This window comes from Rhinoderma darwinii, chromosome 5 (assembly GCF_050947455.1).
Source record: "Rhinoderma darwinii isolate aRhiDar2 chromosome 5, aRhiDar2.hap1, whole genome shotgun sequence".
NCBI lineage: Eukaryota > Metazoa > Chordata > Amphibia > Anura > Rhinodermatidae > Rhinoderma > Rhinoderma darwinii.
The window spans coordinates 39,841,389-39,864,620 of record NC_134691.1 but is presented as its reverse complement, the minus strand read 5'-3'; the positions used below and the strand labels follow the sequence as shown (position 1 = coordinate 39,864,620).

Below are 23,232 nucleotides of genomic sequence, written 5' to 3'. Positions count from 1 at the left end.
AGCTCCTGGCACGTACATAGGCCCCCAATAACCCAATGGATGCCATAAGAGTGTCCTTTGGGCCTCCGTTGGGTTGGTATACGACGGTAAACCTTTTTTTATTCAACTTGTATACCTTTTTTCTCACAGTCTGCTGTACTATTCTATACTGAGACATCCCTCAAAAAAACCTACACCACGCTGTTTATTTTTAACATGGGAGCCCAGAGGGCTGACGGAGGCCACTGTATGCACATACAGTGTTATTCGTCGGTGGTATACGTCTGGAAATACTTTCGACATATAACTTCGAGGTACACTACATATGTAGTGTAAATATACCCTTGATATAACATCTACAGAAGAAGTATTTTTGTACAGTGATGACTTATGACATCGCCCTGTGCAGGAGCTGATGGTGTCAGGCAGGTAGGGGAAAGCCCTAAGATCTTCACATGAAATAATGTGGTGAGTAGGATATCATCTCTGCAAAATCAATATTTTTTGGGGGTCAATTCTAGTTTTACATAAGAATGAGCACCGATAGGACAGTATGATTTGCAGAATTTTTGAATAGTAACAGGCAGCGTCGGACTGGGCTTCCTTGGGCCCACCAGAGAAGATGGTTCTGAGTTTCATCCTTACGTCTATATAGAATATGTGCACATCCATTCTTAATTGCATTGTGTTGCTTTCATTGCACACACGGGATGAAAGTGATTAAATCCAAAGTCACCTCCAAATGGGGTTGTCTTCTGCTGGACCTCCGGGTCCCATTAATGTGTCAGAACCTGGGCCTGAAAAATCCTCTGGTACTCTGGTGGGCCAGTTCAACCCTGGTATTGGGTTCCAGATCTATAAGATGTAAGTTATATTTAAAGAAACGTGATACAAAATAAAAACGGAGGGATTTATATCCCAAGGGAGTTAATCTACGATCAATTAAATTGCTCTCAATCACACATTGACAATGTGGAACTTAGTACAGGCCAGAAAAAATTTATATTTTATTTTATTACATTGTATATGACATACCATATGTGTATCCTGTGCTGCACAGGGGCCCAGTAGATAAGAGGGCACACTACTACCTTAAAAGCAGCCGCCTGTATATTATATTGCATGTAAGAGACTGAGCTAATGAATATTATGGCTCACAATTATTGGTCGATTGTTAGGTGGCCATACAGATTAGAACCTACAGATTTCGTCAGGATTGTCCGACCATCTAATGTGTATGGTGGCATCCTGATGACAGATGTTGAAGTAGAGAAGTATCGGGCAGTTGGACTTCAACATGCCGGATCCTTTTGTTCTCAGGGGAGATAAGCTGCTGCCTGAGGTGTCTGACGGCGGCTTACTGCCCTCTCCCCATTCAGAATACATGCGCGCTCAACTGAGCCAAGCGAGCATGCGTATGGGGTGATCGGGAGGAATAGCTGTCAGCCCAATAAGCATTTAGGCCGACAGCTATCTAATTTGTATGTCCAGCCTTGGAGGGGCGGGGCTTTTGGAGAGAAAGGGGCCCATATCCTGTTTTTTCACAGGGGCCCCTGCTGTCTGTATCTTCCCCGGTATTGACGATTTTGGTATTGATTACCAAGGATTAGCCTGAGGGTATGTTCACACCCTGGGTCAAAAACGTCTGAAAATACGGAGCTGTTTTCAAAGGAAAACAGCTCCTGATTTTCAGACGTTTTTTAAAGAGGCTCTGTCACCAGATTTTGCAACCCCTATCTGCTATTGCAGCAGATCGGCGCTGCAATGTAGATTACAGTAACATTTTTCTTTTTAAAAAACGAGCATTTTTGGCCAAGTTATGACCATTTTTGTATTTATGCAAATGAGGCTTGCAAAAGTCCAACTGGGCGTGTTGAAAAGTAAAAGTTCAACTGGGCGTGTATTATGTGTGTACATCGGGGCGTGTTTACTACTTTTACTAGCTGGGCGTTCTGACGAGAAGTATCATCCACTTCTCTTCAGAACGCCAAGCTTCTGGCAGATCACGCTGTGACGTCACTCACTTCCTGCCCCAGGTCCTGCATCGTGTCAGACGAGCGAGGACACATCTGCACCAGAGGCTACAGATGATTCTGCAGCAGCATCGGCGTTTGCAGGTAAGTCGATGTAGCTACTTACCTACAAATGCTGATGCTGCTGCAGAATCAACTGTAGCCTCTGGTGCCGATGTGTCCTCGCTCGTCTGACACGATGCAGGACCTGGGGAAGTGACGTCACAGCGTGATCTCTCGAGAACACGGCTGTGTCTGCACTGCCAGAAGCTGGGCGTTGTGAAGAGAAGTGGATGATACTTCTATACACAACGCCCAGCTAGTAAAAGAAGTAAACACGCCCCGATGTACGCACATAATACACGCCCAGTTGTACTTTTACTTTTCAACACGCCCAGTTGGACTTTTGCAAGCCTCATTTGCATAAATACGAAAATGGTCATAACTTGGCCAAAAATGCTCGTTTTTTTAAAAATAAAAACGTTACTGTAATCTACATTGCAGCGCCGATCTGCTGCAATAGCAGATAGGGGCTGCAAAATCTGGTGACAGAGCCTCTTTAAGCCACTCGAGATTCTCGCAGCGTTTTTTACGGCCGTTTTTGGAGCTGTTTTCAATAGAGTCACGCGGCCTTTTTTCAAAACAGCCCGTCGGAACAGAACGCCGTTTTTTCCCATTGAAATCAATGGGCAGATGTTTGGAGGCGTTCTGCTCCCGATTTTTCGGCCGTTTTTCGGGCGTTTACGGCCCGAAAAACGGCCGATAATAGGCCATGTGAACATACCCTCAGCCAACAACATTCTTCAGAGATAAAAGTAAAAATGTACATCTGGGAGAAGAATTCCCACTCTTCTCATCCCCCAATTAAGCTTCCTTGCAAACCCATAGCAATCAGAAGGTAACCATACGCCGAGGAGGATGAGGAAGGAAACTCATAGTACTGAATGTGCTGCTTCCTGTGGATATAATTGTGCTAATTGCTTCATATTCACATGTTCTTACCACTAATTACCCCTGCTGGCCATAATTCTCACATAATTCATATGGAAATCCACATTACGGAGCAGGAATCATTCGATATAAAAGAAAATATAAACAAATGAACATCTTGTTCTTATGGAATGTCTGTCCTAATTAAAAATCTGCTGCCTTTCCAAAAAAAGGGGCTGAATTATATAATAACAGAAAGTCATACATAAGTAGGGATCACTTAGATCACCCGTTACATTGTTCTCCTAGATTTAGGGATCATCTACTATCATTTAATATATCTTCTTTTGTGCCTTCAAAAAAAATGTAAGAAATTGTCCAGGATTCGAAACAGCGCCACTCTTTTCAATGGGCTACGTCTGGTATTGCAGCTCAAGACCCTGCAAGCTTCTAGGGACTACCAGGGTCTTAGTGATAGTAGCCCTGGGGGGCCTTTGTGTGGCGCTGCCCTAGCAACCCCATGTCATCCAATGATCGCATTGCTAGGGCTGCAAATTCGTGAACCCCTACTTTTTCTACACCTTTATGTCCGTTATTTCTAGTTGATATACATTAGATAGGTTACAAAAAGTAGGGGGCAGATGGGAGTATGACTACAGGATAAGACTACACAAGGTTTGTTTGTAGTCTGTTACCATGGAGACACACAATGGTTAAGAAGGTAAACATAGCATTTACATTAACCCCTTAGTGACCACCAATACGCCTTTTCACGTCGGTCACTAAGGGGCCTTAGGCTAGGCTGACGCCTTTTCACGTTCGCCTAGCCTAAGTCCTGCACGGGTCTCCCGTGCAGGCTGGAGCCGGGGCTCTGCTGTCTGATGACAGCTGAGCTCCTGCTCCAACGCCCGCGATCGAAGTTTACTTTGATCGCGGCCGTTTAACCCGTTAAATGCCGCCATCAATAGCGACCGCGGCATTTAACTTTGTTTACAGAGGGAGTGAGCTCCCTCTGTCACCCATCGGCGGCCCGCGAATGCAATCGCGGGTCTCCGATGGGGTGTCATGGCAGCCGGGGACTTGATAAAAGCCCCCAGGTCTGCCCTGGACATATTCCTGTTAGGACGCGCCGGCGGCACGTCCTAACAGATTGCCTGTCAGATTTACACTGACAGGCAATAATGCTCTGGTATACGAAGTATACCAAAGCACTATATCAGCGATCTGAAGATCGCACAGTAAAGTCCCCTAGTGGGACTAATGAAATAAATAATAAATGTGAAATAAATATTATTAATAAAAAGTACAGTAAAAAAATAAATAAAACCATTTCTTTCCATAAAAAGTGGTTTTATTTAGTAAAAGTGTAAAAAATAAATAAAAGTACACATATCACGACCGTAATGACTCCATTAATAAAGTTAATATGTAATTTAAACCGTAAGGTGAACACCGTAAAAAAAAAACACAAAAAACAATGGCGAAATTGCAATTTTTTTCCATTGCCCCTCAAAAAAGTCATAATAAAAATGAATCAATAAGTCCCATGCACCCCAAAACAGTACCAATCAAAACTACGTCTCGTCCCGCAAAAAACAAGTCGAAAAAATCACTACATTGATGGAAAAATAAAAAAATTACGGCTCTTGGAAAGCGACGATGCAAAAACAAACCATTTTAGTTCAAAAGTGTTTTTATTGTGCAAAAGTCGTAAAACATAAAAAACCTCTACATATGTGGTATCGCCGTAATCGTACCGACCCATAGAATAAAGGTAACATGTTATTTACTCCGCACAGTGAACGGCGTCAATTTAAAAACGCATAGAACAATGGCGGAATTTCAGTTTTTTTTTATAATCCCCCCCCAAAAAAGTTAATAAAAGTTAATAAAAAAATTATATGTACCCAAAAATGGTGCTATTAAAAAGTACAACTAATCCCGCAAAAAACAAGTCCTCATACAGCTATGTAGACGAAAAAATAAAAAAGTTATAGCTCTTTGAATGCGACTATAGAAAAACGAATAAAATAGCTTGGTCATTAGGGCCTAAAATGGGCTTGATCTTGTTAATCATTATTTTTACATTGTTTTAGCTTTCTTCAGTTACTATAACATTCCCCACTACAGAACATGACTGTGATGTTTTTAAAAATCCCAGTGACTTGTGCTGAATAAGTGCGTTACTTTTTATGATGTGGATGCGAAAACTAATTTAACACTTCCAAAACTACAGTTTGCTGTAGTAATCCGCTTTTATGGCTTGGCTTGCAGCTACTATTGGAAGTCGTTTATATCCGGCATGCTAGACTGCTCTTTTGCCATCTTACGGCACAGTTTTTCACACGATGAGCGCAGAATTGTGCAAGTCCTGAGGGAAGCCATTTATCTGTGATCACCAGAAAACATGACTATTGTTCATATTCTTCCATAACGCACATTGATTTTGTTTTAGCTGTTTGTGACGTTGTAAATGACTTAAAGCATTGAGCTAAAATTGTGTGTTTGTGGACAACGTGAGTGACCATCTATCTATCTATCTATCTATCTATCTATCTATCTATCTATCTATCTATCTATCTATCTATCTATCTATCTATCTATCTATCTATCTATCTACTATCTCATATCTATCTATCTATCTATCTATCTATCTATCTATCTATCTATCTATCTATCTATCTATCTATCTATCTATCTATCTATCTATCTATCTATCTATCTATCTATCTATCTATCTATCTATCTCATATCTATCTATCTATCTATCTATCTATCTATCTATCTATCTATCTATCTATCTATCTATCTATCTATCTATCTATCTATCTATCTATCTATCTATCTATCTATCTATCATCTATCTATCTATAGAACATGCATTAGATATCATAGTATTGTACTTACGTCTGAGTCAGGATGTATATGCTTTGTGGTCACAGTCTAATAGCTCAGGGGTGATACATAAATGCCCCGCAGTATCGCACTTCTAGCAGTACTACAGGAGAAGCGTGGCACTATGAAACAAAAAAATAAATGTCTGCCACCAAAAAAGGGTCAGACTCGCCTACTAAAGGATTGTCCGATTGACCCAGGCTCTGACATCCTAATATTTCACCTTTTTGGTCACATATAACCTAATAATCCTTATATCTGGGCTGTGTGCAGTGATAAGTTATAACATATTTCCAGACAGAAATGACATTTTCTCTGCTCCAGGGTCCACATGTGTAGTAAGTGAGTCATGTCTTTTACCGCAAAGTTCAGATTTTATATCGTCCAGGCCTGTTAATGACTATTTATTCAGGAAATGTGTGTGGCAAACTGGATTTCTCATGGGGCCGCAGCCTGGTCCTTGATCTGTATGTTTCCTGGACTCCGCTCGTTCCTCCCCTTGTATCCCTGGCGGTCAGTGTGAGCAGTGCCGGCCTTAGTATAGATGGCACCTCTTGCAAAATTATCTTACGACGCCCCACCCCATCATAAAAAAATACCCCATAAAAAGTATAATGCCCCCCACAGTATAATGCCCTATATAGTGCCCCTACTTAGTATAATGCCCCTTTAGTGCCCCCCATACAGTATAATAGTATAATAATATTTAATAATATATTATAACCCCTTCAAGGACACAGTATTTTTTCCTCTAATTGTGCCCACACAGTATTATGCCCCCTAAGTGCCACACACAGTATATTGCCCCTGTAGTGTCCCTATACAGTATAATGTCCGCTTAGTGGCCTCCTTGTAAACCGTGCCATACAGCCCCCCCACCTCCCCTTTGTAGACAGTGCCACACAGCGACTTGTAGGTAGTGCCACACAGCCCTCTTGTAGGTAGTGCCACACAGCCCTTTTGTAGGTAGTGCCACACAGCCCCCTTGTAGGTAGTGCCACACAGCCCCCTTGTAGGTAGTGCCACACAGCCCCCTGTAGGTAGTGCCACACAGCCCCCTGTAGGTAGTGCCACACAGCCCCCTGTAGGTAGTGCCACACAGCCCCCTGTAGGTAGTGCCACACAGCCCCCTTGTAGGTAGTGCCACACAGCCCCTTGTAGGTAGTGCCACACAGCCCCCTGTAGGTAGTGCCACACAGCCCCCTTGTAGGTAGTGCCACACAGCCCCTTGTACGTAGTGCTACACCAGGCATGAGGCGACACCGGGCATGAGGGCGACCGTGCCGCCCGCCGGGAAAGCCCCCTTGTAGGTAGCGCCACACAAGCCCCATGTAGGTAGTGACACACAGCCCCTTGTAGGTAGTGCCACACAGGCCCCTTGTAGGTAGTGCCACACAGCTCCCTTGTACGTAGTGCCACACAGCTCCCTTGTAGGTAGTGCCATGCAGCCCCTTGTAGGTAGTGCCACATCCCCCTTGTAGATAGTGCGACACCGTCTCCTTGTAGATAGTGCCATACATCCCCCTGTAAGTAGTGCCACACAGCCCCCTTGTAGGTAGTGCCATACAGCCCCCTTGTAGGTAGTGCCAGCAGCACGGGCGCCCTAATGCCCCGTGTCGCCACTAGCAGCCGCTCTGTCTGCTACAACGGTAGCGACGCCACTGAGAGAAGAAGCGTCCGGACGGAAAGGCAGCTGCTTCGTCGACGGGCCCAGGCGGTACTGAAACACAAGCAGGGGAAGTGAGCCAGCGCAGTGCCCCCTTCCACCTGCTGGAGTAATGCGCCCTGTGCAATGGCACAGGTCGCACAACCCTAATGACGGCCCTGAGTATGAGTGCCCCCTTCCCGCTGTAATACCCCCACTGCAGAACACACTGAGAGAGGTGAGCACGACCAATTCTGTGCAGTAATGGGATCACCCCACACCAATGTGTCCAAATGTAGTTCTAAAGTAGCGATGTCATTGAGGAGGAAGATCCCGGCAGGGCAGTACCTGGATATTCCCTACAATGTCTGCAAAAAATCATTGGAGTTCGCAGGCTGGAACAAAAACACAAGATTTTCTCTAAAGAATCATCATTGTCATCCTATAGTCGTGGTCCCCAAGATCACGTATGTTTTTAATACGTGTGATTGTTTCTGAGAATGGTTACAGTAACACATAGCATCATTTCTGCAGATTTTTCATCCAGATACGGAAGCGAAAAATCTGCAGCGTATTTTAATAGCAACAAAGTGGATGAGATTTTGAAACACTTATCCGCTCGCTGCAGAAAATTTCAGGGCAGAATTTGACCAGTGCAGATTTTTTAATCTGTAACATGTCAATTTATACTGCGTAAGGCCTAGTTCACACCGAGTTTTTTGTCGCTGATTTTGAGGTGGAATCAGCGCCAAAAAACAGCCAAAATAACCTCCCACTCCCCCGCGACTTTGAGCCGCTGACAGGAAACAAAGCGGCATGTTATTTCTTGCCGCAGTTCTGCATCTGACCTCCCATTCAAATTAATGGGAGGCAGAAATATCACTTTTACTGCGTTTTTTGCCTGCGAAATCCACGGCAAGAAAGTGCAGGCAGGTCAAAATCTGCCTCAAAAATGAAGGCATTATTTGAGTCAGATTTTTTCTGCCTGCAAAATACTCTGTGTGAACTAGGCCTAATTATTTGTTGCAGACTTTCCCCATTGAGCTTCAGGGGAATGTAAAATTAACAAAACAACTAGAAAATGTTGCAATCTTTGCTGCAGAAAAACTGAATTCGCAGGTAATGGTATGTTGAAACGGCTTATTTTCGGCCGTGTTTCGGGCCGAAAAATCTGAAGCAGAACGCCTCCAAAAATCTGCCCAATGATTTCAATGGGAAAAACGGCGTTCTGTTCTGATGGGGCGTAGTTTTACGCGGCCGTGAAAAAGAAGTGCAGGTCACTTCTTGAGTCAGTTTTTGGAGCCTTTTTCATTGACTCTATAGAAAAACAGCTCCAAAAACGTCTGTAAATAACACAGCGAAAAACGCGAGTTTGAATAAAAAATGGCTGAAAATCAGGAGCTGTTTTCCCTTGAAAACAGCTCCATATTTTCAGATGTATTTTGCAAAGCGTGTGAACATAGCCCAAGACTTTCAATTTTAACCCTCCATACTCGCCTCCCCTGGCGTTCTCATAGCGGCGCCTCACTCCTCACCCATCTGGTCTCAGTGCTGCCCGACCTTCTGGAAAGACGTTTCATCCCATGTGACTGCTACAGCCAAGGACAGGCTGCAACAGTAACATGGGAGAAACGTCATGGTGGACGCTATGGGAGACCACAGTGAGGGGAGTATGGACTTTCTTTTAATTCTCTAATCTGCAGCAGCAAATCCGGATGAAAGTGTACACCAAATCATCCCAATTTGGTTCAGACTTTCAGCCAGAATTCCCTAGGTCGGATTTGCTGCAGCATTTTGTAATATCTGTTGTAGCATAATACAAGTTTAAAGCACATGGGCCCCTTACCATGCAGGATATAGACTTGTTTATTTTACTCTGGTTCCATGTCTAGGCCACAGTAAGGCTGAGTTCACACGGGGCTGCGTAAAGTTACTCCGCAAGTAATTTCGGGCAAAAAAACGCAACAAACTGTGGTGCAGTTTTTGACTCGGAATGTCCGCTTTGGAAAACTGCAGCATTTAGCCTGTCTGCTAGTAGGCCGGCCTCCTGGGATAGCGCTTCTTCCCAGGAGACCACTGCAGCCTGTAATTGGCTTCTTCCCAGGAGACCGCTGCAGCCTGTAATTGGCTTCCCAGGAGACCGCTGCAGCCTGTAATTGGCTTCCCAGGAGACCGCTGCAGCCTGTAATTGGCTTCCCAGGAGACTGCTGCAGCCTGTAATTGGCTTCTTCCCAGGAGACCGCTGCAGCCTGTAATTGGCTTCCCAGGAGACTGCTGCAGCCTGTAATTGGCTTCCCAGGAGACTGCTGCAGCCTGTAATTGGCTTCTTCCCAGGAGACCGCTGCAGCCTGTAATTGGCTTCTTCCCAGGAGACCGCTGCAGCCTGTAATTGGCTTCTTCCCAGGAGACCGCTGCAGCCTGTAATTGGCTTCTTCCCAGGAGGCCGGCCTGGAGGATAAAACACAGACTTCTGGGTAAGTATAAGATTTTTTTTTTCTTAGTTGCATTTTCTTGCAGCGGAATCGCTGCGATTCCGCTGCAAAGAAATGCAACGTCTGCTATTTGTTGCAAATTTTCCTTCCCTTTGAAATCAATGGGGAAAACCCACAACAAATAAGCAGCGTTTACATAAATACAACTGACAATAAAATTCTGCACCGCATGTACATTTCCGAGCGTTTTTTCCGCCCAGTATTTATACAGCGTGTGGATGAGATTTGTTCTGTCATCCACTCTGCTGCTACGGTATTAGGATTTGTCCATACACAACGGAATTGTTGCAGAAAATTTCTGCAGCAATTCCGTTGAAAGTCAAAGGCTTTCCGCTGCGGCAAAAACGCACCTTTTCCTGCGTTTTTTTGCGGCAGAAAATGGTGCATAAATTGCTGCGTTTTTCCTAATGTTAGGAGATGAGGACATCTCCTCTGAAAAACACAGCAATTCCGAACACTTTCCGTAGCAAGAATTAATAAGCTGCGGACCGAAAAATACGCACCACAGGTCAATTTTGGCTCGGAAATTTTACGCAGCGTGTGGATGATGTTAAATCTCATTCTCTATGCTGCTCCTGTATTCTGCTGTTTTTTCCAGCCGGAAAAAACGCGGCAATTCCGCAGCGTTTGGACAAGCCCTTATGCTGCGTATTTTCCGCAACTAATTCCTTTTTTGGAAAATCCTCAGTATTTACGCAACATGAGAACTGACCCTTACAGTGCTTCCATAGTAATGTCACATCACAAATCTGCATAGTCAAATAAATACCTTGGGACATTACATCTCTATGGACAAGACATTGCTGTGGCGGATATACAGTATATTGCAAACTTTTAAAAAAAAAATTTGACCGTTTGGCAGTTTGTTTTTTTGTGGTTCCAAAAGCTGCACCATATGTCTTTATAGGGGGTCTGAAATCTGTTTTCATTATACAGAGCTCCAAATTCTCTGGTCCCCCCAACGCAGCTATAAAGTTAAATAATACAATTCTTGCTGCCTTTAGCTGCCACTAGGGGGAGCTTACCGCATATGGATTTATATATAATGTACACAGGGTGAGTTGTATACTTTTCTATGCACTGAACTCCCCCTAGTGGTGGCTATAAGCAGGCAGAATTTTATCATTTGACTTCACGACGGTAAGCAGAGGATTCGGAGGTCTGTATAGAAAAAAAACAAATTCTGACTGCCCACTATACGGTACACTTTATAGGTAGTGCTACAGCAGTTAATTTTAGTAATGTCTTTCCATTAGAGGGGCTCCTATAAACGCATATAGTACTGACCCTGTATTCAATAATATATCTTGGTTGTCTGGACTATTATCCTTAATTACCATTCCGTGTAACTGACGATAGAAATCCGTAAACAGATGGAAAAGCGCATCATTTCTGGACGCAGTAAATTAGAAAGTGTTTATGTGCTAATAATGCTTTTCCTTGATTATTGTAATTTCCTAATTCCCACACAGATCTGCAGAATCTCATTTAACTCTTTGTTGGACAATCTCCATTATCTGCGTGAAATGATTTTTTTCCCTTGTGCTGAGAAGATAAGACGGACACTGGCGACGTGTGTAATCTATCTCACTGCCCGAGCAGTACATTATAATTGGAATTCATTGATTATGGAAAATGGCCTAGCTGTTTTTGTGTTAGATTTTCTGTGGTGCTGAAAACAAATGGGCTCACGCAAGCACCACATTATCCTAGATCTTCTTCCTTCGTGCTGGTTAAAGAGTTTCCCGGGTGTGTAAAATAATTTTTTTGGGCAAAATAATTTAAAAATAGATTGAGCGTTGCGTGCCCTTTACTGTTTCTCCCTGCAGAGCGGCGCCCCCCCCCCCCCCCACTGATCAGGGAGCTGCAGCACAGCTTTATTTAAGTGAATGGGGTCAGCTGTAATTCCCTGTGCAGGGAAAATCGAAGGCGATGCAATCCATTAATATCCACTGGGGCCATTTCATCCTCAAGTTCGGTGGGGTCCCAGAAGTCAGACCTATATTACTCTCTTAGGGTTTGTTCACACACAAATTCAAAAACGTCTCAAAATACGGAGCTGTTTTCTTTTAAGCCAGTCGCGATTTTCGCAGCGTTTTTCGCTGCGTTTTTTACGGCCGTTTTTGGAGCTTTTTTCGATAGTCAATGAAAAACGGCTCCAAAAACGTCCCAAGAAGTGACATGCACTTCTTTGTCGCGGCCGTTTTTTTTACGCGTAAAAAATGCAGCGAAAAACGCTCCGTCGAAACAGAACGACGTTTTCCCATTGTAATCAATGGGCAGATGTTTGGAGGAAAATAAGCCGTGTGAACATACCCTGTGGCTTCATGCACACGACCGTGCCCATAATTACAACCCGTAATTATGGGCACGGCTGGCCGCGGACAGCCGGCCGTTTTTACGAGCTGTGCTCCCATTATAAAGTATAGGAGCACGGTCCGTAAAATGAAAAAATAGGACATGTCCTATTTTTTTCGCCAGGTTTCTACGGCACAGACACCCTCCCGTAGACATACGAATGAAGCCGGCCTAATTACGGTCCGTAATTACCGGCGATATTACGGTCGTGTGCATGGGGCCTAAGGCCTGCTTCACATGGCCATGTTCGGTCCGTCATATACTGACCGTGTGTCGGCCATATTTCCCAGACCGAACACAGTTCAAGGAGCCGGACTCCTAGCATCATTGTCATCCATGATCCTGTGAGTCACTGCCTCCCCGCAGGACTACTGTCCCGTAATGAAATATAACTATGCTGCTAGGAGTCCGGCTCCCTGAACTATGCTCTGCCCAGGAAATATGGCCAACATATGGTCCGCTTCTCACGTACCAAACATGGCCATGTGAAGCAGGCGTAAAGGATCATATTATGGATATACGCTTCAGATTACTTCCCTCATTACGAGGATAACGGTGTAACATAGTGAGATAGATAACATATTAAGGGTTGTCTCATCATAACAGCCCCTTTAAGGTCGGAAGCCGGCCTGCTGATTGCTGGGGGTCCAGCCAGAAGAAGTTGTAGCCACCCATACATGTGTCCTGCAGAGGAAATTATATGGCAGACCTCCCCCTATGACGTTTATACGCCTTAATAGAAAGCGATTCGTCTCAATGAGACATCCCCAAAAAAAACAGAAGGTCTACCGGAACCTAATATGCCGGCATCCGTCATATTACTCTAATAGAACGATTCTGTGGCACAATACAAAAGTCTAACAGCGACTCATTATGAACTGACTACCACAATAGTATAAGCGCCCTAATAATATAGATCCGGCGGGCAACATTGCATCTAGAGCTGTAGTATAGGACGACCAGACAGCAGAATATACAACCTCCTCTCCGGTATCTGCTGCATAAGCATTTGCAACTAATCACGTTGCATTATTGTTGATATAATATTCCATAAAATGAGAATGCTTTCCTGTCTGATGTGATTACGGTCCTGCAGTTCTGGCAGCTTAATCTGTATAGAATTTATAATAAGATCTTATTAAGCTCCAGACATTGGAAATGCCTGGCTTACAGTAACTACAATAATGCTCCGCGCCAGAAGCTACTGTGAGGCCACAATTCAACTTTTTTTTTTTTTTCCTGTCTGAAATGCAGAGTAGGATTGTTTGGTACAGTATGAGAAAAATCCCTGCTTTTAGGCATAAATAAATCTAATTTATACTCCTTCAGAGTTCTGAGATACATGAGCCAATCATTGCTACAGTCTGAGTGTTGAGCAGATTGTGCCGGCAGGGTAATAACACTGCGTCGGAGACGTTACCATTGGTTCTGCAGATATTGCAAAGTTGGGTTTGCAATCTAAATTTCTAAGCATAGCGCATGAGTGCGGAGAAGGAGCAACGCATCGGCGCTACATATGATAAACTCAGTTCTACTACATTTCTGTAGAGGAGACTGTCCTGTTTCAGAGCTGGGTTTACATCCTGCTAAAGTAGTTCTCTGCATGCCGTGATATATGAACGTAGTCCTAGTCGCTGACCTAGCATGGTAAATACAGTGCACTGTGAGCATTACTTTGCTGTTTTGGTTTTGTAGAATTACTGTTTTTGTTTTTTTATGCATTGGTTCTTATAGCTTCTAATGGTTTACATCAAAATACAAGTCGATCTTTGTATACAGATCAATCTGTATGTAGTGTTTTTGTTCTAAGCTCAACTATTTGTGCCAATGTTTTCTCCTGAATTCAATGTAAGAGACAGGAAAAAGCTGTCTGACAATCACCAGTGGCAGCCATATTAGATTCCATGGGGCTCATTTTCCTGTCACCTGGTCACCCAGAGGATCCACTCTCTCTCTAACAGGTCTCCCTGGCAGTCACAGGCATTGCTTTCTCTCTCCCAAAGACATTTTTTATTTGTTCATCAGAAACAGTAGACCAGAGCCTTCATGTTATACCCTAAAAGTTTTGTTGTTGCCTTTTTTTTTTTGTTAACAATTTGGAAAACAAGGAGTGCTGGGAAAAGGTAGTTCAAAGGTGACATCAGTGAGGGTAGAAGTAGCTAGCTTCTCCTCTTACATGGTTTAAACAGAAACCAATAGACTTGGCAGCCTGGACTATAACTGCATGACAATGAAGGTAGTGCATACACATGCCTTGAAAAGTTGTAAAATCCTTGGAAGTTTACTTGATACTTCCTATGTGACAGAAGTTATACTTTTCTTCAAAAAACAAAAATATTGTTGGGTGAAGTTGATTGGACATTACGCGGTCCATTTTTTCTGTTGCTCTGTCCTGATGTATTCTCTTTAAAGAACCTTGGAAATTGTTCATGTAGAAATTAGCACTTGTGGGTAGAGTCATCTTTTAATTGAACCTAAATTGTTACAGGTCAGGGCCCTAAACAAGGTCCCGCTACCATTCAGCGAAGGCAAGACCCTGAGTCATTTACACACTACAAGGACATGGTAGATCTCATGCAACCATAATGTGGGTGCAGCAATAAGCATGATGGAGACGACCCCTGTCTATATGCCCTATTAGGGTGTATGGAAGGCCTAGAGGCAGGTCCTTCTATCAGTCAACCTAAAGAGCAGATCTTCAATAATATAGGAGTCCTCCTGGTTTGTCCCTTTTTCAAACACTCTTTTAGTAAATTCTGAGTTAAATGGGTATTTCCATCTTTCCATATCTATTGCCAAAGGTCAGATAGGTGGTGATCCCACCTCTAGGATCCTCGCTTATTGAAAGAACGAGCGTCCACAGACTCGTGTTTGCCATGACAAAGTGGCCACCGACTGCATCGGCTTCGATGGAGAGTCGGCCACGCTAACATGCACTTCTCTCCGTAGACATTTATGGGAGTTATGGACAGAACTGAGCAATCAGTGTTTGACTCTTTTTGTAACTCCTATAGACTTCAATGGGAAGATGCGTGAGGCCTTCTCTCCATTGACTTGGATGACAAAAGCTAGGCGTGCGGCCACTTTGAATTGGCAAATAGGAGTCATGGAACCTCTTGATAGGTCAGACCCCCATCTATCAGTCACTTATGACATATCCTGTGGACTTGCCATAAAATAAGGGAATACCCCTGTAGTAAAGCGCCTCCCTGGTTCTAGAACATCATCTATTAGCTAGAGTAAAGAGTGACCACAAAGAGTGTCACCCACCCTGGATGACCTGACACGTCCAGTATTATTTAATGCTTTCTGCCCAGTACTGCCACGGATTACAGATGATCATTGGGGATCCGAGCAGTAGGACACTCTGTGATTAGCTTATTATCGGGGGACCGGTCTCACACAAAGGCAGTGTCCAAAGTGTAATCCTCTTATTCTTTAAATTCCCATTGATGAGGTCTTATAGAATTAGTAATATAAACCATAGGGGATTACTTGAGCACCACTTTTCTTAAGTCTTTTTAAGCCATTTGTGAAGCATTTGAATAATTATTGATCTCCAAATCAATTATAATACATTCTACGGGATTATTCTGTGTGAAGCACTTCCAGATCACTGCTTATACAATTTTAAAAGAGTGCAAAGTTTAGGATTGATGCATCTCCTCCTGTTTCCAAGACTTTGTTTCCAGAAGTCTTAAAGTGCCATACAGTAAATTTTATACAGAACAATACTAACCAAAAAGTGGTGGTATACAGAGGGTAGATGATGCTCTAAATCAGAGGACCACAAGGATTGTGCCCTGCATATAATATTGTGTCAGTAGAGAACGCAACTAGACTTGGTATTACACTTTGTTGAGCCCTGTTCACATCATGTCTGTGGTGTACGGTTAAGCTCCCGGCGTACACACTGAAAGGGTCTATAGTAGGGCTGGCATTGTACTGTGTATACCACTGTCACCAGGATCTGGCACCTCACTGGACATTCTGCTGGGTGCCAGAGCTGGACCTGTACTACAGTATATGGTGTGCTAATTTATCTGGGTCACCAAAGACTACAACTATACTATATGTTCCACAGGGGCTGGCTCTCAATGTTAGACCTCTCTTGGTATTAAGGCATTTTTATAACTTCTCACTAGGGCATCTTAAAATGAAGCAACTTTTTAAAGTCTTGATTCAAAATCTCCCAGTGTTTTGTGTTTACAGCTACTATGCAGACCCATCTGTCACTATGGTAACAGACTACAAATCCTGTGTAGTTTGGTACTGTAGTCATGCTCCCTTCCATCAGTCCCCTACTTCTTACTAAGGTGCTTTGTTGGATAGGTACTAAGGTATTTTATATGTTACAAGAAGTAAGAGACAGATGGAAGGGGGTATGAGTGTAGGATCTGACTACACAGAGTTTATGTTTGTGTTCTGTAACCATAGAGACACATAGGTCTGCATTGGAGCTGCATAGGGAATGTACAATCTATATCATTGTGTCACTAGAGACTGCTGCTATACTTTATATTCCGGTGTCACCGGGATCTGGCACTGCACTGTATATTTTAATGGGTGGCAACCAATATGCATATTTAACAACAGCAAGACCAAATTGCAGGACATTTCTAGCGCTGCCCCATTCCACCAGGAACACCCTGCCCCAATTTGCCCAGAAATGCCCCAATTAATGCAAATTAGAACCCTGTCCATTTTGTGGTCCAGTTTTCAGAAGCATCTTGTGAAAATTGGGATTGTCTGCAAGTATGCAATATGTTCACCTTTAGGCTGGATTCACACGAGCATGTTCAGTCCGCAAAGGACGGAACGTATTTCGGCCGCAAGTCCCGGACCGAACACACTGCAGGGAGCCGGGCTCCTAGGATCATAGTTATGTACGATGCTAGGAGTCCCTGCCTCTCCGTGGAACTACTGTCCCGTACTGAAAACATGATTACAGTACGGGACAGTTGTCCTGCAGCGAGGCAGGGACTCCTAGCGTCGTACATAACTATGATGCTAGGAACCCGGCTCCCTGCACTGTGTTCGGTCCGGGACTTGCAGCCAAAATACGTTCCGTCCATTACGGACCGAACATGCTCGTTTGAATCCATCCTTGGGCTTCATTTACAATTCCAGTTCTTTTTAACTGTACATGGTTTTTACTGTATTTTCTTTCTTTTTTTTTCTTCTTTTCATTACATTTCTAACGTGTGTTTTTTTCTGGCGCTTTTCAAGTCCTATAGAGAAGCCTAGGAGGAAATAGCGCTAGAATAAAATGCCATACCTAGGGCATACTGTGTTTTTTTTTAAAGAAAAAGAAGAGTCTCTGACCAAAGAAAAGGCAGAAAACGCCACAAACAAAACAAGTGTATTTTATATTTCACTATAGACTTTCAGCGTACATCTGGCCATGGCGTTTTTGGAGCATTTTTTATGGTGTTATTGTGTACATGCATCTTTGAAGTCCTATAGAGAAGCCTATGGGAAAAACGTCTGAAAAAATGGCACACCCAGAGCACGCTACGTTTTCAAAAGAAACGCCACTGACCACAAAATTGGCTCAAAAACACCACAAAGCAAAACGCAGCAGTGTGTAGTGTATTTTATATTTTAGTATAAACTTTAACGTAACATGTAGCCACACCAAAATACGCAGCAAAAAAAGCCATTCATTTTGCCACTAAACCGCACGAAAACACAGCAAAACGCTGTGTATGAATCCAGCCTCACATCTTCCACACGGGATGTTACCCAGCTTTCCCTTTATCCTGAATGGCAAATCAACCTCTTTATACAGCCATATAGGAAGAGGAACGCATCGCTCAATAAATAACAATATTTTCTGTCATGAATCTGGAAAAGCCAGGTGATAGTCCCTGTGTATCTGTATATTGGTTGTCACCCAGTTATCCTCAAAGCAGATTTAACGAAGAAAGTGCGAAATATAAATTTTACCGGTTTTAAAGAAGAGAAGGACTCAAAGGGGTTGTACGGGTTAGAAAATATGGCTGCTTTAAACAGTACCACTTTTACGTCAGTGGATCTAAGCTGCAATACCACATACAACCCATGCACAGGAGTGGCGCTGTTCCTGGAAGAAAGAAGCCATGTTTGTCTCATCTTGGACAACCCCTTTAAATGTATTAGTGTTTTGGTTTTTTTACAGAATAGGTGGTCTGCTAAAGAATTTATTTGTCTATATTAGAGTCTGTGATGTGTCTGTAGCTTTAACCAGAAGAGGGAATACATGTAATCTGATGGCGTTCTGTATGTGAATAATGTAAAATTAGGTTTTTTTACATTGAGAGTCCATATTTCTTTCCGTAATACCGCGAGGTGCCAGGGGTTGTATTTTCTATCGGAAAGTCGTGAAATATTTGTTAACGGAGCTATTATTCCATCCCAAGCCACCAGAGCTCTTAAATCTGCAGCCTTTATTGATATCGTCATAATCAAGGCTACTGGAAAAATTGCTGGAGCAACACAATTGCAGATTCAGCTAGAAGCCGCCTGTACGGTGGCGATTTGGAGTCGTCGTACGGAGGTAATGACTTCTGCTGGCAGCGCACTGTGTTTTTAACTCATTAGGACCAGAAAAAATATTCAGCATTTATTGGAGTAAAGGTGAACCCTGTATAAACAGTAATTCCCTCAAATGCTTCTATTACTAGAATTGCTTCCATCTAAGCATCAGCGTCCTGGACAGGGAGGACAAGTGTCAAAAACGAAGCCCCTGATATAGGTAGAATGCACGGAGCAAAATATAGGTAGACATAACTGGTGTTTTATAAAAGACTACCACTCAGGGCAGAGAGGGGGCGCCACCTTTATACTGGGAAACACTTCTGCAATACTGGGAGACGACCGCTCCCTATGAGGCAGTTCTCTAAAGGTCCCTTTCACACTGCGTTTCAGCTACATGTTCGTCATATATGTCGCGAAAGCTCCCATATGTCAAACGTACCCATAGTCTCCCATAAGGGTATGTTCACACGCACAAGTAAAAACAGCTAAAAATTACGGAGCTGTTTTTCAGCCGTTTTTGAAGCTGAAAACGATTTTTGAGGCGTTTTTTCGAGACGTTTTTGGAGCTGTTTTTCTATAGACACTATTAAAAACTGCTCCAAAAACGGCTCAAGTAGTGACATGCTCCTTCTTTTTACGCGCAGTTTTTTTTATAACAGCGGCTTAAAACCCCCGTCTGAACATAACGCAGTTTTTCCCATTCATTTCAATGGGCAAATGATTGTAGGCGCTCAGCTACCGTTTTTGCACCGATGGGGACCAAAACCGTTTATTTTTGGCCTCTGTCGGGCAGTATAGGTCGGGATACCTTTTCTTTTTGAAAAAAAAAACAAAAAGAAAATTTGCAGGAAATACCTCAACACCAGTATGGACTGAGGACCCTATGAATTGCTGGTAATATATTTATTAAATGTACCCACCAGATTGGTACATTTTAAAATGGCCATATGCACAATCTTTCTTAAAGTGTATACCGATGATCAAAATCCCTCCCTTTAGAAGCAGAAGGGATCCAACAAAAAGCTTGTAGGACCAGAGGTGAACCTATAGGGGGTGTAGAGTTGACAGTCGCACCCAGGCCCTGGAGCCTGAGGGTGGGTAAAGTCCCCTCTGTCACATTAGTAGACTCCTCTATTATAAATAGCACAGGTTAGGTGGGGGCCCTAATACTGATTTTGTATTGGGGCCCAGAAGCGTAAAGTTACGGCTTTGTTTTGGTCTGCAGAGAATTCTAGTTCTATTCTGTCACCAGGGGCAGGACAAGCTATTTTGGTGTCCAAAGCAAGGGTGTCCAAGTGTGCCCCCACCCACGGTCCTCCAGTCCCACCAGCATGATAGCTGTTAGATAGACAATCATTCATACAAACCCCCCAGGGGTGTAGCTATAGGGAGTGCAGAGGTAGCAGTCACAGCTGGGCCCTAATGACGGAGGGGGCAAAAGGCGCCTCTGCCACATAAGACACCAGTGTTATAAATTGCACATGGTAGGTGGGGGGGCCTGTTCTAGATAGTGCATTAGGGGACCCTTTGAATTGCCCTCTGTTCTACACCAATACCTAGTGTTGTGGTCTATATAATACGCCCCATTTCCCTTTACACATATGCAGTTCTCAATGCGGGGAATGTGCCTGTAGTAGGGTCTACTAGGTATCTAGCTCTTCCAGCTTCATCCTTTACCTTTTATATAAGATTTCTCGATCTCTCTCTCGATCTCTCTCTCTCGATCTCTCTCTCTCTCTCGATCTCTCTCTCTCTCGATCTCTCTCTCTCTCGATCTCTCTCTCTCTCGATCTCTCTCTCTCTCGATCTCTCTCTCTCTCGATCTCTCTCTCTCTCTCTCTCTCTCTCTCTCAAAACACTGCGTGTGAACATAGCCTTATGGTTCTGCTTTTGGACTGCCACTGAACGCTGTGGAAATTTGTATTCCCTACATTGTCCCCAATTTATTATTGCACTATTGTAATGATAGGTAAATATTAGGGTAATGCTAACAACAATATATTCCTGTCGTTTCATTATTATCAATAGATTAAATAATAATAAAAAAATCCAAATAATACAAAAAAAAAAATTGTCAGAAACATGTCCCTATTATATTGAAAAGAAGTTCTGTAAATTCGATGCTGTTAATTTTCTATGAAGGATTTTTTTATTTTTTGCAGAATTCAGGAAAAATAACAGGAGGAAGGAAATGCTTATTGTACATAATTGGTGCATGGCGAGCCAAGCGCTACTGAATTGTACAGAAATGCTATTCTGCTTCTCTGCTAACAGAATGATGAATGATGATTGAGCCATCCAGGCTATGACTGCCATATCTAATCTGCTTTTTATTTTTTTTATTTTTTTAGACCGCAAAAGAGAAAAATGTTTTTGCTTTCCGGTCTATTCAAGTGGAATTAAAAATCATGTTCAGGAAAATGTAATTCTCCAAACATTATATGCAGATTCTTTGCATTATATATCGGATACAGGTCAGCGTCACCATGGTCTATATTCTCCCCATAACCTAGTCGTTTTCTTTTTGACCATTTTTAGTATATTTATACTGAAAGGTTAAAACTTACCTAAAAAGGTAAACCATTGGTCTCTTCATATGGGACCAGAGGTGTAACTTTAAACTTTTGGGTCCAGGAGCGTAGCTATAGGGTGCAGAGGTAGCAGTCGCACCCGGGTCCTGTAGCCAAGAAAAAAAAAAACAGTATTACAAATGATATATGGTAGGTGGGGGCCTTGTAACAGATTTTGCATTTGGTCCCCGGGGCTTCAAGTTTTGCCTCTGCTTGGGCCCCAATACAAATTCTGTAACATGACCCCTTTCCCCCACTGCGGCCTGCATTGTGCCCTTTATAATACTGGTGTCTTATGATAGGGCAGAGGGACCTTTTGGAGCCCCTCAGGATACCGGGCATATATGCCACCGCAGTACCCCCTATAGTTATTCTCTTTCTTGCATATGTGAATTGGGGGAGAATTAAGAGGGTATGAAGACTTTGCTGGTGGTTCCATGAGGTTACGGAACGTGATATAAACTTTCTCATTTCTATATTTATCTGTCAGTGTATGCATCTTGTCAGCAGTAAACCTATCCATAGGTAGCAGCAAGGTCATGCTGAACATAATCTTGACTCCCTCATGTTTAGACCGATTTATAACACCCTCAAATTCTATTTTTAATGATGCACTTTGTGGGTTCTAAGAAAGGCAAGTGAAAATATAAAGTAATATAGAATGGTTTATTCTAAAACAAACCCATCATTGTCTCATATTTGGTTTTATTCACTTTTCAATCTTAAAGGAACATTCCAGGAAAAATTCATATACTGTTATGCATAGTACAGGCCTGAAGGGGGCGGCGCATGATTTCTGTCTTTGACAGTCCATGTGTCACGCACCACCCTGCATTGTATTAGGGTATGTTCACACACTTAGCAAAAAACTTTTTTTGCAGTATTTTTTATGGCTGTTTTTTATAGCTGTTTTTCTATAGAGTCAATGAAAAATGGCTCCAAAAACGGCTCAAGAAGTGACAATCACTTCTTGTTTGCTGCCGTTTCTTTACGCCGCATAAAAAACGCCCCGTTGGAACAGAACGCCATATTTCCCATTAAAATCAATGGGCAGATGTTTGTAGGCGTTCTGCTTCCGTGTTTTCAGGCGTTTTTTGAGGTGTAAACCCCCCGAAATACGCCTGAAAACGCTCCGTGTGAACATACCCTCACCGTAATAGAAACTGCAGGATAGGTTGGCCTTAAGGTTTCTAATCTAGGCCAGCAGGCATAGTAGCTGCTTTGGGATCCTGCACCAATATGGACCTACTTCCTGTCAGAGATGAGGTGAAGTTTGTGATAATTAAGGATAATCGGAGGGGAGGGTGGAAAATTTAAAGAAGGCACATTTGTTATGGCACAGAGTGGAATCCAAGGTAACCATAAGCTTTTCATGCTATGAATGAAGGTGGGCATGGTGAAATGGGGCTCCTTTTTAACTTTTTCTATGGGACCCCAGGGTTACTTGATGTGCCCTCATTGTACTCCATAGGTAAAAAAACACCAAAAAAGTGCTACAAAATGCCACAAATAGTTTTTAAGTGGGAAAGAAGGGACCACAATGGCGCTGCTAATAATATAATGAACCAAGGTTCATGTTTAATGAGAGATAAAATTAATATAAAAGTGCTACGTGTTACAACGCCAGACCGGCGTCTTCATCAGGCAAGTGAAATACACACCATTGACAAGGGTATATATGTATATAATGACAGCACATTACAATTATACTAATTAGACAACGTACCGAAAAAAACGCCAAGGGAGGCGGGTCAAAGATCAAATTTTACATCATAGACACCGCAATACAGCATCAGAGTTTACGACCTGATGAAGACGCCGGTCCGGAGTTG

The 23,232-nt window shown here is 43.0% G+C and overlaps 1 protein-coding gene and 1 long non-coding RNA gene across 48 annotated transcripts in view; one reads left to right on the top strand and one right to left on the bottom strand.

Annotated features, from left to right (window-relative positions):
• The window catches only part of RIMS2 (regulating synaptic membrane exocytosis 2), a 583,792-nt gene that overhangs the window by 209,859 nt on the left and 350,701 nt on the right, over window positions 1-23,232 (top strand). The window lies entirely within an intron of this gene.
• LOC142651326 (uncharacterized) overlaps window positions 617-23,232 on the bottom strand; it is a 59,512-nt gene continuing 36,896 nt past the window's right edge. Inside the window, exons 4-5 of the long non-coding RNA XR_012847600.1 lie at window positions 21,398-21,507; window positions 617-834 (exon numbers count right to left, since the gene is read on the bottom strand). This is a non-coding gene — a long non-coding RNA (uncharacterized LOC142651326). The remainder of the gene's footprint in view (window positions 835-21,397; window positions 21,508-23,232) is intronic.